Here is a 19,391-nt window from a genome sequence, read left to right on the forward strand (position 1 = left end):
AAGTACATAATAGACATGGAGTAAATATAGAGTAAATGACTATACATGTAAGTCTGAATAACTTTGTAAATCATGAAATAATTATAGTATCATGCATATGCGTATGCATGTCATGTCGTGCATAGATACATGTTTCATAATATCATCAGCCTTTGAGGGCATCCCATCATATCATTTTGGCCACTATGGGCATAATCATCAACGTATACCAGCTGATCAGGTGGTGGTGCGTATATAACGTCATATGTGTATATAACATCATCTGGTCACGGGTCAATGTACATATATAAATGCATGAAATGCATAAGAAATACATTAATAAGATTTTCTCAGAATGCCATAAAAATCCGTATCCCTTTCGGATAAACATTATCAAATACGTATTTTTTTTAGACCCATGAACAGAAGATATAATCATAATCCACATGGGGAAATCAAGAATATAGATACCCCTAGTATTTTTATGAATAGGGTCATTTATGGAAATTGTGTATTTGCTCGTTTCGTTCATGTCATATAGATCATACCAAAAAGAAAGAAGGGGTAGCCTTAACATACCTGGAGTAGGGAAAAATCCGTGTAATATTCTTGGAAAAGATTACACCGTACTCCCTTAGAATCGAAAAATCATGTTGCTGTAATAATATGGAGTGACTATCGTCCTTGGCTATGTATTTTGTATACTTCATTTGCCGAATGAACTTTGAAATTCCTTCAAAATAAGCGTTCTTGAATTGGGATTTTTTGTAACCCACTTAGCAAATGAATTTTTGAAATTCATTTACGATAAGAGTTCTGAAAATTGGGATTTTGTGTAACCCACTTAGCAAATGAATTCTTGAAATTCATTCAAGATAAGAGTTTTTGAATTGGGATAAGTATTTTTTGTTATTATTTCAAGACAATTGTATGAATAGTATTAAGTCTTATATTTCCATGTGTTATCTTAATGGATTGCCCAAAGATGAGTCATATCCAAACCTTCTCTACTTGCTGCCACATGGGGAGGCTTTGTCCCCACCTACTATTATCCACAAATCCTGAATTACATGGTTAATCTCTCATTATATAAATAATTAATCAATTATCCACGTAATTAAGAATTATCTCAAATGACTTAAAATACTACTTATTTTTAAACACCTTATACATCATACTATTATGGCCATGTGGTACCTTGTACGGTACTAGTCCATAAATATCGGGTATTAACGCTCAGCCCGAATTTTATCCCAACATTCTAAACTTGGATGAAAATTCATTTTCTTTGACTTGCTTCCCCCTTCACCTTCACGAATTTACTCATCACTTGTGAAATAGCATAATCCTTATAATCTCCAAATAATCTTTTACTTGGACTTATGTCAATTACCTTACGACAAATTCAATGTACAATACTACAGGGTGCAACATCGTCGTAACTTAATACTGTGAAGTGTAACATCACCATAATGTAATACTGCAAGGCGTAACATCATCGTAATATAATACTACAGGACGCAACATCATCGTAATATAGTAGGGTGTAACATCATTCCCCCCTTTGGAACATTCGTCCTCGAATGTTGACTGATGCTCTTATTGTTTTCATAACTTATAGCTCTTGCAAATACCTTAATGCTCTCTTTTCCATTTAAGCAGTTGCACTATGAATAAATCGAAAGTCTAGGGTATTCCCCCCTTTAGTCTTTTTGCTCATATAATTACTTGTGGTCGAAATCTTTCTAATCTCGCAACTACTGCTATCTCCTGTCATGCAGCCTGTATGACCCTGGCTTTGTAAGTGCGCTTATGCGATTCATCTTTCCTTTTTCCTTTTAGCTTTTTGTCAATCTCTTGTCCTTACTTTGTAAACATACACAAGGCTTAATAGGATGCCTCTCTGGGCATCTATAGGTGCACTGAAGTTTTTTGCTCGATACTTTGTAGAACTTGCAAATATGGCCATATCTTATTTCATAGATCTGGTTAGCCATTTGTATGACTTTACTACATTTACATGGCTTATACTATACCGGAACAATTACTTCGATTTATCGTTGCTAAGGTTTGCTCCCAAATTCCAGTTTACTCTCATTGTTTATCCTATGTATAAGTCTAAGTCTTTTAATGCTTTCTCATTACTGTTCATCTTAAGAATGACGCCCTAATCTCATCTCATACTTTAAGACTTTTATCCATCCATTATTGATTCACCTCAATATTGATCTACACTCTACCACTGATAATTTGAAACCTCTTATGTAATCATCTGGGCTCACGTTGTATCGAGGAACATTTGAAGTGATTTCCACAATCGTATTTCATAGTATCTCGATGTGATTTACCTTATGGGGGTATTCTGATCTCGTGTCGTCCGCGAAATCTTTTCTCCTTCTCCTTTTTTCTTCAAATAATTATTCAATTGAAGACCCACACGTTAGCTTCTATATGTCACAATTACACTTTCATTTCACTACTAGGGAAGCATTCCATCTCTTCTAAATGCTACTAGTCTTAGACTCTTTTGAGTTCATTCAGGCTATACTGAGCCTTCTTATAACTTAGAGAATCCATCAGCTCTCTTATTTCCATGGTCTTAATCTTGAAACTTATTCATTCTCGTCACCTTTTCACTCACCCTTTATTATTCTTACTCATGTCTTCCTAAAACCTTGTCGCTCTATCTTACTTTAGCTTGCGACCTACATATATCCATTTATACTGCTCGCAACCTTGGTTCATCATAGATTTTCTTTTATTATTCTGGAACATCAAGCGAGACATTTCATCGTCTCTAACTCTTCTTTACTTTCTTGTCTAGATCTCTCGGTACCTAGAAACCATAGGCTGGAAAATATACTATTGACAATGTTGCTATCATTTCTGGATACTAATCCCTACACTTCTAGCCTTTTATCCGAAGTATGGACTATTCACGATCTTCTGCCTTTGAGTATCTCGTATGTTGTTCACCTCTACCTTACTTACCTTAAAATCTCGCATCGTATCTTCTATATCTTTCATGACCTCCCTTCCACCTAGGTGTAATTCACGTCCATAACTTGAAGCTCTATTATAATACTTGCTCCTCTGGTACATACACAATCCGGTGGGAGCTTCGTACTGACTTCTTATGAGGCTGATACTTCTTCTAACTGGCTTCCTTATAGAGCCATTATAGATTATGGTTGTTGTGTTATTTCTCTTGAACATCTGATATTAAGAGTGATTCTGCCATGTTCGCAAGCACAAATTCTATAATTTTCTAGGTCCAATAATCAGACTCTTGATTTACTTGGGTGATGTAATTCTTTAGTTTCCTCTTCCTTCTGATCAGCCTTTATGTGGGCTTAAGCTATCTTCCAATCTGTGGCTCATGGTATTAGTTATTACCTTAGCCTTTCATGGGCGTTATGGAATATCCATGATACAATCTTCTAACAATTCAATCCTTTATCTATGCCCTGGGCTCAATTCTTTCTTTTAACTTATACCAGAGTTTTCTATGGCTGTATGATTATCAAAATATATGCTGCATGGATAATTCTCCAAAATCTTGAGTGTATACATAACATACTAACTCTGGATCATTGATCAAATAATTCCTTTCATTTTATCTCAACTTTGTTTAAACGTATGCAATTACTTTTCCTGGTCTTTCTGCCCCTTGCTGTGTGCATACTTAACATATCCTAGTTCCCACACATGCCAGAATTTTTGTGCAACTCATATAGCCTTGAATATTACCTTCAATCTTTCTCCCCATTCATTAGCCACGGTAGGTGCCACTTTCTTTTGGAGGGCATACAATTTTTGTTGTGAGACTGCTTTTACATGACCATTTCTCCTTCAAGTTACTATGTTTAGGTTGAAGCCTTCTTACTTATTTCCTCAGCTAATCTTCCATTGTAGTACTTAGGGAGGACACTCTGACTCTTGTAAAGTTGTGGGCTTATTACATTGTATACTTGACGGACCTCCTGATGTCCTTCCTTGCCTATACTTATCCGTAGTTACTTACCTCCATGCCCTGGAGCTTGTGGGGTTGCTTCTGAAATGATATTTTGACTGTCTTCATAGTGGCACTCTCTTTTATTTCCATAGCACTCGTATGATACCTTTTTAATTTCCCCATATGAATATATCTCAAGTATTATAATATCATATTGTGAGGCTGAATTCCCCATGTTGGGGTTCACTCTGTTTATCTTGCACGAGCTATTGATTTGTCTGTAATCTCTTGTCTAGTCATGACTAGGCTCTTCCTGAATTAACTACTAACTACTCATCGGCCCATTCTCATATCCATATTTTGCGTAATCTCTCTTTGGTTATTTCCTTTGTTTAACTTACTTCTTACACTGGCTCCTTATTTATCAATAACTTTTCGGGCAGGAACCCTTACTTCCTTTTTCTAACATTGTGCTTACATAACGTTCTGAAATCATAGCATATATGTAGGATTCGGATAAGTGCAATCTCATTCCTTTCTTATTTTTCGAACAATATTCCTTTACCATTCCATAGTTACTAGAACAACTTAATTCTGTCTTAATGCCACATCACTCCATATTCCCCCTTTAAGGGAGTACTAAGATTTAGTGCTATGATGATCTATGTACAGATGTCTTACCTTTTAATCTATCATTGATGACCCTTACTCGCCTTGCGATAATCCTTCTGTACCAAGGACAACAAAATTCCTTAACACTTAATGTAACTGGTACATACAGTCCCTTAATCTTAACTTTGCTCATGTTTCTTGCTTTAGGGAAGCATCTTCCTGAATGACCATTCTCTGAATTTCTCCTGAATCTTCTTCTATTGTTTATTATGTTATCACCGGAATGAAATCTGAAATTCTCATGATGTCGACCATTATAACCTCACTCAACCCCTAAATCATGTTTAGTTTATCTTGTTCACCAGCACATACTGATTTTTATTATCCTAGGGTCTAACTTTTCCTTTTGGTAGTTGCGTTAGGGTCACAGACTTATTTCTCGAAATGAGGATAGCCTATATTTTTTTTTGTCTCAAGGCCTGTCACCTCTCGTCTTTTTCCTTCACTTGACTATAGACTCTATAATACTGTCATCTTTTTGACCTACCGTTCTTATCCATGTATCATATCTTACACTTAATACTTCATTAGCTCTCTTTTTATTTCCTGATAACACTTTTGTCTATCACTTTATTCTAAAAACTTCAACAAGATATTGTTTTGCTTTTAGCTCCCTTGTGCTCCATTCACTAGCTCTTCGGGTTGCCTAGCATTATCTCTCTACTAGGGACGGGAGTCATACTAAGATAATATTTATCTGTTTCAGGCTTCCAGTGCCTATCTTTGTAGTAATCATATCTAGCTGTACTATTTTAGTGTGCACCATCTGGGTATCTCACAAGGAGATCTATTAGCACATTTGCAATATCCTTCGAAAATGTCAACTAATGCAAACAATTCATCCACAATTTTGGCTCACTCTAACCCTAGCCGGATCGCGATATTATGTCATTCTCTTAAACCATATATGTTAGCTCCCATAGAGCATAACTCAGATCGGTGTGGCCAATTATACATACCTCTATTACTGTTGAAGGTAACTCAAAATGCTTATATCTCTCTTCCTGAATGGTAAATAAGGATAATATTTATTAACTGGTTACCTTGTACCCTTCTACACCTTGCTTATTTTAGTTGCTACAACTCGTGTCTAACTTTTGATTACATTATTCTTTTTTACCGTAAGAGTGGATAAGTATTCTTTCCTAAAAGCTCCTTATCAAAAACCGTACACCTTTTGGTACACGCATGATCTGCCGAAGACCTCTCATTTACTCATCATAAGCAAGATGCAAAATCGAGTTCCTATAACTCAACACTTCCATATCTATATCTCTTATCGATCGCCTTTCTGAATATATGCATAGTCTTATTACGAATAAAAGCTCGGGATTTGAATTCTTAAAAGTGAGCTCTACCATACGATCTAGAGTAAGAAGAAAGAGTGACAATCATAAATGCTCTGTAGCCTCCTGCTTATAAGTGTGGTGCACTACACACGCATAAACAAGACTCTGCTAGACACGGCTTGTAGACTCCCTAGGACAGAACTACTCTGATACCACTTTTGTCACGACCCAAATTGATGGGCCGTGATGGGCACCCGGTACCTTACTCAACTGAGTACCAACATGACATATCTTTTCATGTCATACTATCACAAATAACTGAGCCGAAGAGGCTGTCATGAAATAGGCAGAATACAATAGGTAATGCCAACTTATACAAAAAACATATGGGCCTCTAAGATCAAAATAAACACTTGAACATTGAACATAGGCCGACAAGGCCATACAATCTTTTACGTAAATGTCATCTGTCTACAAACCTCTAAGAATACTTAATTTTCACAAAGGTCGGGATAATGTCCCGCCATACCAAACAATACACATCTAACTCATACTAACCAAACAAGCAACTCTGAAGCAAATGGAACGCACCAACATCTTGTGCTAAGCTGATAGCCTACTTGGAGGGATCTCGACCTGTCTATCGGGACCTGTGGGTATGAAACGCAATGTCCCCAGGCAAAAAGGGACGTCAGTACGAATAATGTACTGAGTATGTAAGGTACATAAATAAGTACATAACAGACATGGAGGAAATATAGAGTATATGACTCCACATGTAAGTCTGAATAACTTTGTAAATCATGAAATAATTATAGTATCATGCATATGCGTATGCATGTCATGTCGTGCATAGGTACATGTTTCATAGCATCATCATCCTTTGAGGGCATCCCATCATATCGTCTTCGCCATTATGGGCAAAATCATCAATGTATACCAACTGATCAAGTGGTGGTGCGTATATAACACCATAGCCTTTCCCATATCCCATATACATATATATACATACATATATACGCATATATAATGCCATCTGGTCATGGGTCAATGTACATGTATAAATACACGAAATGCATATGAAATACATTGATAAGATTTTCTCGGAATGCCATAAAAATCCATATCCCTTTCGAATAAACTTTATCAAATACATATTTTGTTTAGACCCATGAACAGAAAATATAATCATAATCCACATGGAGAAATCAAGAATATAGACACCCCTAGTATTTCTATGAATAGGGTCATTTATGGAAATTGTGAATTTGCTCCTTTCGTTCATGTTATATAGATCATACCAAAAAGAGAGAAGGGATAACCTTAACATACTTGGAATAGGGAAAAATCCATGTAATATTCTTGGAAAAGATTACACCGTACTCCCTTAGAATCGAAAAATCATGTTGCTATAATAATATGGAGTGACTATCGTCCTTGGCTTTGTATTTTATATACTTCATTTGCCGAATGAACTTTGAAATTCCTTCAAGATAAGCTTTCTTGAATTGAGATTTTGTGTAACCCACTTAGCAAATGAATTCTTGAAATTCATTTACGATAAGAGTTCTGGAAATTGGGATTTTGTGTAATTACGATAAGAGTTCTGGAAATTGGGATTTTGTGTAACCCACTTAGCAAATGGATTCTTGAAATTCATTCAAGATAAGTGTTCTTGAATTGGGATAAGTATTATTTGTTATTATTTCAAGACAAGTGTAGAAATAGTGTAGACATGTGATTTTTGACCCTCCCCAAAGTTTTTCATATTTTAGCACGTAAATATTTAATTTAGGCATAATATAAATATTTTAAGTAATTTTGACTCTTTTACTTTATTTTATTACAAGAAAACAAAAAATCACAAAAATAGTAACCAATTATAACAATCTCAATTCGGGGGTGCATTTCATGTAACTCGATTATAACAACTTCGAATGATAAAACACTTGGGAATAATTTGAGGCGTGACATGCCAAATAAAACCCCTAATCCCATGGCCCTCATTAAATTAATATTAACTCTTTTAAAATTGGGGTGTGCCATCAATTGAACTTTCCATGGCCCTCGCAAACTTTGTTAGTAATTTGAAAACGCGTAGTTTCTTTAGGCGCGTTATTTTATTAATTTACATTCCTAAACTCGGGTGTGCATTTTATGTGACCCAAATCAAATCTTGAAACGTTGACTAAAATATGTTTAGGATTGCGGGTGCATTTCATGTGGCGCGATCCAAAGACGTGTTTTAAACGACGTTCAATCTTCTTTAAAAATTGAATAAAAACGGTTAAAGGCTAAAATCTGCACATAGGTTCATAATTGTTTAAGATCAGATAATTAAGCCGAATATAACAGTTGAGCGACCGTGCTAGAACCACGGAACTCGGGAATGCCTAACACCTTCTCCCGGGTTAACAGAATTCCTTACCCGAATTTCTGGTTCGCGTACTGTTAAACAGAGTCAATCTTTTCCTCGATTCGGGATTTGAAACCGGTGACTTGGGACAGCATAAATCTCCCAAGTGGCGACTCTGAATTTAATAAATGAATAATCCCGTTTTGATTTTCCTTTAATTGGAAAAACTCCTTTATACACCCTTTTCGGGGGTGTAGGAAAAAAGGAGGTGTGGCAAATAGTATTAAGTCTTATCTTTCCATATGTTATCTTAATGGATTGCCCAAAGATGAGTCATATCCAAACCTCCTCTACTTCCTTCCACGTAGGGGGCTTTTTCCCCACCTACAATTATCCACAAATTCTTAATTACATGGTTAATCTCCCATTAAATAAATAATTTACCAATTATCCACGTAATTAAGAATTATCTCAAATTACTTAAAATACTACTTATTTTTAAGTACCTAATACATCATACTATTATTTCCAAGTAGTATCTTGTACGGTACTAGTCCATAAATATCGAGTATTAATGCTCAGCCCGAAATTTATTCCAACATGCCAAAGTTGGACGAAAATTTATTTCTTTGACTTGCTTCCTTTATCACCTTCACGAATTTACTCATCACTTGTGAAATAACATAATCCTTATAATCTCCAAATAATCTTTTACATGGTTTGATGTCAATTACCTTACGACAAATTCAACGTACAATACTACAGGGTGCAACATCGTCGTAACTTAATACTGCGAAGCGTAACATCACCGTAATGTAATACTGCAAGGCGTAATATCATCGTAATATAATACTGCATGACGTAACATCATCATAATATAACAGGGTGTAACAAGTTTGCGGATGAAAGGCCGTGATATTCTCTACCAGAGTATCCAACTTTCTCTGTACTAATCTCTACAAATTCAAAGTGAACTGAATGCCTCGATCTAAAACAATATAAATAGGCATGCCATGCAACGAGACGATCTCCTGGATATAAATCTGGGCAAACCTCTCTGAAGTATATATAGTTATCACCGGAAATAAGTGCACAGACTTGGTCATTCTATCAACAATAAACCACATGATATCAAATTTCCTCAACGTTTGCAGCAAACCAACCACGAAATCGATAGTGATGCGCTCTCATTTCCACTCTAGTATAACCATCTGTCACGACCCAATTCCCCGAACCCGGTCGTGATGGCGCCTCTCGTGAAGACAAGGCCAGCCGGACCAAAACAGACCACCTCTTTTAAACAGTTAAATACCATAAGTAGTTCTAAAACATGATATAATAACCATAATTTGCGGAATTAACGATAACAACAGTAGAAACCATCCTGACATAGCCCAAACCGGGGTGTCACAAGTCATGAGCAACTAATAGTTCCGGATACCAGTCTACTAGATACGAAATCCGTTACATAAGTTCAAGAACATGAAAATAGTAAGATAAGGCAGGAACGGGGGCTGCGGACGCCAACAGCTACCTTGTAGTCTTTGAAAACACTACCTGAAATGAGAGGATCAACACTCAGGAGCGGACTCTGCGATGCTTGAATCTGCACACACAGTGTAGGGAGTAATGTGAGTACTCCGACTCAGTGAGTAATAATCATAAATAATGGCTGAAAGCAAAAAATCACGTAAAGGCACAAAGCAATTCTATATCAAGCAGTAAAATCACTTAAGGTAGTAAATCCATGAAGAAATCAAATGAAGTTCCTTTAAACCAAGTAAAACAGGTAATTTAGCAGGTGAATAACAAGTAGAAATCCGCCCCTCGGGCACAGTAACAATCACTCAGAACAGTATCATCCCCTCGGGATCACTCTCGGTACAATATCAGCCCTTCAGGCTCACTCTCAAATCATGATGGGTACCCGCGCTCACTGTAGGGGTGCAGATTCTGGAGGGGCCCCTTACACACAATATCAAGCCATCTCGTGGCAATAAAAAGTATCTCAGGCCCTCGGCCTCATATCACTCAGCATATCCTCACATATGGCCCTCGGCCTCACTCAGTCCGAAAATCATCACAAGCCCCTCGGGCATTAGTAAAACAATAGTTCTCAGCCCAAAACATCATTTAGAAATATCATTTATGTTCAAATATGAATAAAAGTGGCTGAGTTTTTAAAACAGTAAATATCAACAGGACTGAGTTCAAGTAATAAGTCAAACAGTAAGGAATTAGTGATAAATCTCCCCGGAGGGTTCAATAGTTGGCACGAAGCCCAAATATGGCAATCAGCCCAAATCATGATGATAACAAATAAGTTTCAGTCAAATATGCGGTAAAATCATCAATCGGGACGGACCAAGTCACAATTCCCAATAGTAAAAGTCCCCACTCTCATCACCTAGTGCATGTCTTACCTCAATACAACACTACGATGTGCAATCCGAGGTTTCAAACCCTCAGGACATCATTTACAACCATTACTCACCTCGAACCGGCTAATACTCTATCTTGCGACACCTTTGCCCACCGAATTGGCCTCCACACGTGTCGAATCTATCCAAAATCAGAACAATACGTCACAATATGCTAAGGGAACAAAGCCCAAGTGAAAACAATCGAATTACCACAAAATTCCAAAAATTGGTCAAACCCGACCCCCAAGCCCACATCTTGGAATTTGACAAAATTCACAAAATTAGAATCCTTATACTCTCACAGAGTCTATCCATACGAAAATTATCCAATTCCGATACCATTTGGTCCTTCAAATCATCATTTTATATTTTTAAAAGATTTCACAATTTTCTTCCCAAATTCCATCCCAAATCACGAATTAAATGATGAATTCAATGATAGATTCATGTACTCTAGCCAAATCTGAGTTAGAATCACTTACCCTAATGAATATCTTGAAAAACCTTCGAAAAATTGCAAAAATCCGAGCTCTCTAGGTCAAAATATCAAATAAAACCCAAAACCTCATATTTATAGAGTACCCAACAGATTCTACCTCCGCGGGCCGCACAAAATCGACCGCGGTCCGCACAAAACCAGTGCGGCCCGCACAAAAATGACTGCGGCCACACAAGCTTTCCTCTGCAGTAACCGGCTTTAGTATTTTGGCTATAAATTTCGCAAAAGATGTCCAAATTGCAATATCTTTACCCTTCTGGAAACTAGACACGAAGATCTACAACTCTTATTTTTGAATCATCTCAAAATTCCTTGTAGATCAAGAGATATGAGCTTCAAAAGTAGGACCAGCAGAATGTTCTTCACCGCGGCCGCACACCATTGTATGCGGTGCGCACAACACCTACCGCGGCCACACTTCATTTTATGCGGTCCGCACAGCAATACCACGGCCGCACTTCTTTTTGTGCGGACCGCGCGGGTGAGTCCTGAGGCCTGCAACCCTTTTGGACCTGCCACAGCTATGATTTTTGGCCTAAAACATCCCTGAACCTACCCGGAACTTCAAACCAATTGTACCAACACATCCCATGACATCTTTCAAACTTGTTCAAAACTTCGGAACGCTCACAACAACATCAATCACCAATTTAACATAGGATTCTAGCCTAAGAACTCCAAGAACTCTTAATTATGCTTTCGATCAAAAAGTCTATCAAATCTCGTTCGAATGACCTAAAATTTTGTACACACATCCCAAATGACACAACGAAGCTACTGTCACTCTCAGAATTCCATTTCGACCCCTATATCAAAATCTCGCCTATCAACCGGAACCGCCAAAATATCAACTTCGCCAATTTAAGCCTAAATCTTCTCAACATCTCCAAAACCCATTTCGATCGTACTCCTAAGTAACAAATCACCTCCTAAAGCTAACCGAATCACCGGAACTCACTTACGATCATTCTAACACATAAGTCAACATCCGGTTGATTTTTCCAACTTAAGCCTTCTTAAAAGAGACTAAGTGTCTCATTTCTTACCAAATCCTCTCTGAACTCGAACTAATCAACCCGATCACATAAAACACGGATAACTAAGCGTAAAGAAGATAAAATAGGGAAAACGGAGTGGTAACTCATGAGACAACTGGCCGGGTTGTCACACCATCTGCTAAAGTAAGCCACTTGGCCTCTAGTGCTCGTACTTAACCTGCTGGCAATTCAAACATCTCGCTATATACTCAACTATGTCCTTCTTTATCTTCCGCCATCATTAATGTTTCCTCAGGTCATGATACATCTTCATAGTAACTAGATGAATGGAATAATATGAACTGTGTGTCTCCTCTAGAATCGACTCCCTTAGGCCATCAACATTAGGAATACATAAGCGACCTTGGAGTTGTAGAACACCATCATCTCTGATAGTCACTTTTATTACTATCTCTCTAAGAACCAGAAAGTTTGGATCATTATACTAACGAGGCTTAATTCGCTCGAATAAGGAAGACTAAGTCACAACACATGCAAAAACTCAATTGGGCTCTGAAATATCCAACCTCATAAGTCGGTTAACTAAGGGCTATATGTGCAAAGCCACTGGTCTCTCCTCTGCTAGAATGAATGCCAAACCACACATACTCTCGGCCTTTTTTTGACAACTTGTTTAACACTATTATGGATGTAACAAGACCAAAGATAACTTGAAGGCTAGGATAGACTTAAAGGAATATTTTAGGCGAAGTGAGTTGTATCTGACATACTTTAACAACAAGATTCAGAAGCCTAAAGCCAGTTACACGTGCACTTTGGATGAGAGAAGAGTGATTTGTAGTTGGGTTAACAATTTGAGGATTCCTGATGGGTATGCATCAAATTTATCCAAGTGTGTTGGCATGAAAGAAGGGAAGTTGGCTTCAATGAAAAGCCACAATTGTCATATTTTCATGGAAGCGTTGATGCCTATTGCGTTTAATGCATTGCCTGATCGAATATGGAAAGCGATTACAAAGATAAGTTACTTTTTCAAGGATTTCTATTATAGCACATTGAGGGTGGAGAACTTAATTTATATGGAGAGTAACTATATCTTAACTTTAAACAAGCTGGCAAAACTTTTCCCTCTTGGTTTTTTTGATGTAATGGAACATCTTCCAATTCACCTTGCACACGAGGCACGACTAGAGGGCCAGTTCAATGTAGATGAATGTATACCTTCGAGTGGTAATGAAATTTAATTAGTTACCTTTTGTATTTGCTTTAAAGATTATTTCTTATCTAAAAATAACACTATTTAGGACTATTGCCAAATTTAATCGGACCATAAAAAATAGATCAAGAATTGATGGTTCGATATGCGAGGCATATATGGCTAAAGAAACATCTTATTTCTGTTCATACTATTTTGAACATGATGTGCCATGTTTTTCAAATAGACCTAATCGACATGAAGATGGAGGCGAAATCGATCCTTTGGCACCACCCTTTTCCATTTTTAATCAACCAGGTAAAGAAGGTCCAAAAAATAGTCTAAAGTGAGGGTTGTCTGAGATTGAGCTAAAGTCAGCTACAACACATGTAATGTTGAATTGACCTGAGGTCCAACCTTATTATAGGCAAGTATATATTCGTATTAATAGTTTATATGAGTCCACCAAACTATAGAGTAACCAGGTCCTCTATGAGCTTCCACTAAGAATACTACCAAAATAGTAAGTAAATAAACATGGAGTTTTACGTGGAAAATCCCTGCTCAAGGGGATAAAAAACCATGACCTATACTGGTAGGATTTCAACTTTACTATGAGAAACTTTTAGATTACAACCTATGAAATCTAGAAATTAAACTCTTAATCCCTCACTAACTCGTAATACACTTATTGCAAGATGCTTTACAATACACCTATTACAAAGACTTCAACTCATGACTAACTCTAGTCACAACACAAACACGAAGGGTTTATGGTTTTACAAAGGGGTTCCTAGGCAACGCTTCTAGCTAAGCAATTTAGGAATTACAATGAAGAACAATTACAAAGTTACAACTCAACTAAGGATAACAAAATACTATATTTTGGAACTGGTCCGTAGTAGCATTTAACTTTGTTCTTGAGGCACTTGAGAATTAAATTTGTTGTCTCTGAAGGCTTGAATGCTTGAAGTGAATTCTCAAGTGTTCAAGTGATGTTTTGTTGTAATACTTTTGTTAATAGACCTTTGATGATATCACTTGAATGATGTAAGCACTTGGTTGGTCAAAGGACAAGTGACTGTAAAACTATGCTGCACTGTTTCTGTGGCAGTCACTTTTCAGCTGTACATAGTTGACTTTCGTACTGCTATCAGGGATCAGGTCCCTGAGTTGGTTCTCTGTCTTCTACAACTGCAGCAGTTCACATTAGCTGGAGTCCTAGCTAGAGTCCGTTGATTAGCAATGTATACCAAGTGTGTCAGGTTCCCTATCTGGTTCTTGACACTAAGTTTGTTAGATCATCAAAACATAAGGCTAAGACATTGAAAACCCATCAATTTCCCCCTTTTTGATAATGACAAACTTAGACATATTTTTAACAACATATTTTTAGAGAAGAAATAACCAGATGAAGCAACAGGAACTTCAAAAGTTCCCCCTGACCTTATGCTTCCCCCTTAATCAGATCCCTGTTTCAATTATACTTCCCCCTTTTGGCATCATTAAAAATAAACAAGCAGGAAATCAACATAAAGAAGTCTATCCTAGCTAACTCATGCCACATATGTGCACACAACATGATATAAAAGAAAAATATAGAACACAAGACTTTAGATAGCAAAAAAAGATAGTTTTTATATAGAAAACATATCCCTTTGCTTATAAAGAAAAGGCAAAGATTGGACTGTTGAAATCGGGAGCAGTATTGATACATCCCATCCACATCAAAACAAAGGAAACAAATACAACTACCAAGTCATAAAAGCGAAAACAGAAAATCCACAAACTGGTCATTGAAAGGGTTGCTTAGGGGGCACTAGGAGTAGAGGGCTTGGAAGTTGCAACAAGGGTTTGGAGAACTAGGTCTATTCGGGCATTCACCGACTTTTGCTCATTGAGCAGTACTGCTTTCAGGTTATCCACTTGTGCCGTGAGATCAGCATTTTCTTTTGTCAAACAAACTACCTCCTCATTTGACTCTAGGGCCCCTTGGGCCTACTGAACTTCCAGGATAGAGTTCCTCGCCTTCAAACTTCGAATCTCCTCAGTTGCACTATTTTGAGCATTGATGAGCTGAGAGATTGTCGATGTACTGCCTAACCCCCATTCTTCTTGAGGCACTCACATTCTTCCAAAGTTGTTTGAGAGAAGGTCTGTTTCTTGGTCCCTACTTTGCCTCATCCCAGTGCACTTTGATGAACTTAAACACGTGCGTAAGAAGAAACCTATACAAAAGACCATGATTGCCATACTTGAAAGTTGCTACCTTCTGCATATGTTCAATCATGATGGCAAGCAAGCTCACAGGTGTAAATCCATCTAGTTGCTCCATTAGATACAAGTCAGGCCTGGAAGTCATGGACCTACTCTCAGCATGGGGAAAAAGAACCTTGCTAACCAACTCGAAGAGCAGCTAGTAAACATGGAGCAAGGCCTTCTTGTGAACCTGGTCCCCTTTCTAGTTTGCATTATCCTTCACAACAGCATTTCAGAAGTTTGACCCACATACATCTTGCACTGTAGACACACCAACCGTAGGGACCTCTAGAATATTTCCAAGCAGACTCACATCATACACAATATCCACCCCAACCAAGGCACAAATGTGGTAGGTATTAACAGGAAAGAGGCTGGCATAGAAGCTTTGAACCCCATCCTCATATACATTGGGTGCATCCATTTGGAATAGATTCCCCCACCATTGAAACTCAACCATTGCAATGACTTGTCTCATACCAGCCATATCAGAAATTGCTCGGTCAAAAGTGCAACCCAACAAGACTTTTTGTGCCTCAATCATTCTGAAGCAGAACTAGTTTCACTTCTCACCCTTTTCGCATAAACATGTTCCTTTGTGGGTTCCAACTTTCTCTTGCCAAACTTTTCAACACTTGATTTTTCCTTTCAACTAGACTTGATCAAAACATCCTCATCAGAACTGATGATTCACTCACAACATCCTTTAGTTTTCCACTCTTCATAACAACTTCCAATTTTGAACTAGGGGTTGTAACATTCTTAACTGAAGTAGATTGCTTCTTGTTCTGGGACCTTTTCACCAAGTAACTAGGTTCCTCTGTTGTTTCCTCCTCAACTTCCACCACAGGGACATCCTTATCACACACTACTTCATTATTTTTCACCAGTCTCTTCCTTTTCTTCTTACTACTCTTTCACTAGACTCGGGAGTGATTACTGGCCTTCGCTTGACTATGAATGCATCAAAAGCAATGTTGTCTTGATCTTCCTCATCGCTAGACCTCATCTCAGGGACTATAATGTCCAAGGGTCCAACAGAAAAGTGTGGAGAAGGTGCAGCAGAAGAACTGGCCTGGGAGTGAGAACCTTGACCTATTTCCTCCGGAGAAGGGTCAAATCCCTCACAAAAGGGCCCAGTAGTTTTTGCAGGTGCAGATCCTTCAACAAGCACCATGCCTCCTTCTTCCATCAGTCCTTGTGTCTCATTCCTCTGAGACTTGGGTACACTAGAAATTACCTCATGAAATATTCCATCTTCAGATACAACAAAGATGGTCATGATAGTTTCATCCTCGATAGGCTCCATGGCCACCACAAAATCTGAAGTAACAATGGCGGAAGGTTGATCAACCCTAGCCCCAGAAACCTCTACAATCTTAGGATTTTTACCTTGTTCTCCACTTTTCCCTTGGTCAATGAGAATCTCAGAAGATAGAGACGAAGTATCAACGACTTTTAGGGTTTCTGAGATAGTCGCCTTAGAACTGGAGGGTGAATATTATAGGTGGTTTCAATGGTTAGGACAGGGATGGTGACAGAGGATTCATTGGGGACGGAGGACATACAGGTTTTCTCTAGGTTAGTGTCGATTAAAGAAGGGATTTTGGAGAGATTATCAGCCATTAAAAAGATAGAGTTGAGAATCTTTGGAGAAGGTCTAATGAGGGAGTATGATTAGTGAAGAGAAGATAGGGTTTTTAAAAAAAGAATATAATTATGAGGAGAGAGATAGAGACCGATTATGAAATGGTGGTAGTGCTTGGGGAGATGTAAAGTTTCAGAGGGATATGGAAAGGATTTGAAATGAAAAAATGTGACAGCAAAGTCTGAAAAGTTGGATGACATGGCAGTTGATATTTGTGTATTTTCAAGATGTGTATTAAAGAATGCACAAGACTACTAACCTTTGGTACAAGAACCAGGTTCTTGACCTGTCTTTGAAAATTTCAATCCTCTTTCACTACTCATGCAATGCATCTACAGCTTCTATAATCATAATGTGTGTTTACCTTCAACGGTATTGAAGTGAGTTAGATTTGGCCATAAAACACTTTAGCTAATTTTACCTGAATATGACTTTCATAGCCAACTGATGGGAATCGTGTTCTCAATTAGGCTTTAATAAACCTAGCTTCACCCTATTTCTTTCAAAATGTTCCCTACTCAAAGCTTTGGCGAAGATTTCTGTAATTTGGTCATCTGTACTGAACTTCATACAGATAACCCCTTTCTTCACATTGTCTCTTAGAAAATGATGTCTCACATCAATGTGCTTGGTTCTTTTGTGTTGAACTGGATTCTTGACCATGTTGAGTGTACTGGTGTTATCATATAGAAGAGGCACACAATCAGTAAATACCCAAAAATTCTCTAATTCATGTTTGATCCATAGGAGCTGAGCACGGTAGGAGGCTGCAGCTACATATTCTGCTTCAGCTGTTGAAAGAGCCACTAAGTTTTACTTTCTTGTGCCCCAAGAGACAAGGCATGATCCTAGAAAGTGAGCCATTCCAGAAGTACTTTTCTTGTCCACAAGATAACCTGCATAGTCAGCATCAACATACCTATTAAGATTAAGACTATCCCCTGAGGGGTAGTACAGGACTAGGTCCTGTGTTCCCTTAAGATATCTTAAAATTCTTTTAGCAACCTTCAGATGAGATTCCTTGGGATTTGACTGAAACCTTGCACATAGCCCCACACTGAAGACAACATCAGGTTTGCTAGTAGTGAGGTAGAAAAGAGACCCAATAATGCCTCTATACATAGTTTTATTCAAAGGAGATCCAGACTTATCCATGTCCAGTCGAGTAGCCGTTGCAATGGGAGTGTCTATTACTTTTGATGCTTCCATATCAAACCTTTTCAAGAGCTCCTTGATGTATTTCTGCTGACGAATGAATGTACCCTTTGTGGATTGCTTCACTTGAAGACCCAAGAAGAAATTCAGCTCCCTCATCATGCTCATTTCAAACTTACTTCCCGTGAGTTTTGCAAATTCTTCACATAGTGAATCAGCTATTGCCCCAAAAATGATATCATCAACATATACCTGAACAATAGGCAGGTTCCTTTACCATTTCTTCAGGAACAAGGTGTTGTCAATTTTCCCTTTTGTAAAACCATTTTCTAAGAGGAACTTCGACAGCCTTTCATACCAAGCTCGAGGAGACTGCTTCAAACATACAATGTTTTGTCCAGTTTAAACACATATTCAAGTTGTTCATGACATTCAAACCTTGGAGGTTGCTTTAGATAGACTTCTTCCTTAAGAAGTCCATTCAAAAATGCACTTTTGACAGCAAGTTGGAACAGAGCGAATTCCATATAAGATGTGAAATCGATTAGGATTCTAATAGCTTCCATGCGATTAACCAGAGCAAACGTCTCATCATAATCAATTCCTTCCTCCTGATTGTAACCTTGAACCACTAGCCTAGCCTTGTTTCTTGTAATGTTTCCATGTTCATCAAGCTTATTCCTAAATACCCACTTGGTTCCTATAATGGTTCAATCTGATGGTCTAGGTACCAGGTGCCATACATTGTTCCTTTCGAACTGATGCAACTCATCTTGTATGGCTGTAATCCAGTCTGCATCCTTCAAGGCTTCCTTGATTTTTTTGGGTTATATTTAGGAAAGAAAGGCTGAGAAGGCAAGTGAATTTCTAGCTTTTGAGCTGGTTTGCACTCCAGAATCTAGAGGGGTAATTATGTTGTAAAGAGGATGAGAGCTTTTGTGTTTCCAGTAGGGTATATGAGGC

Source organism: Nicotiana sylvestris, chromosome 4, assembly GCF_000393655.2.
Source record: "Nicotiana sylvestris chromosome 4, ASM39365v2, whole genome shotgun sequence".
Classification (NCBI taxonomy): Eukaryota; Viridiplantae; Streptophyta; class Magnoliopsida; order Solanales; family Solanaceae; genus Nicotiana; species Nicotiana sylvestris.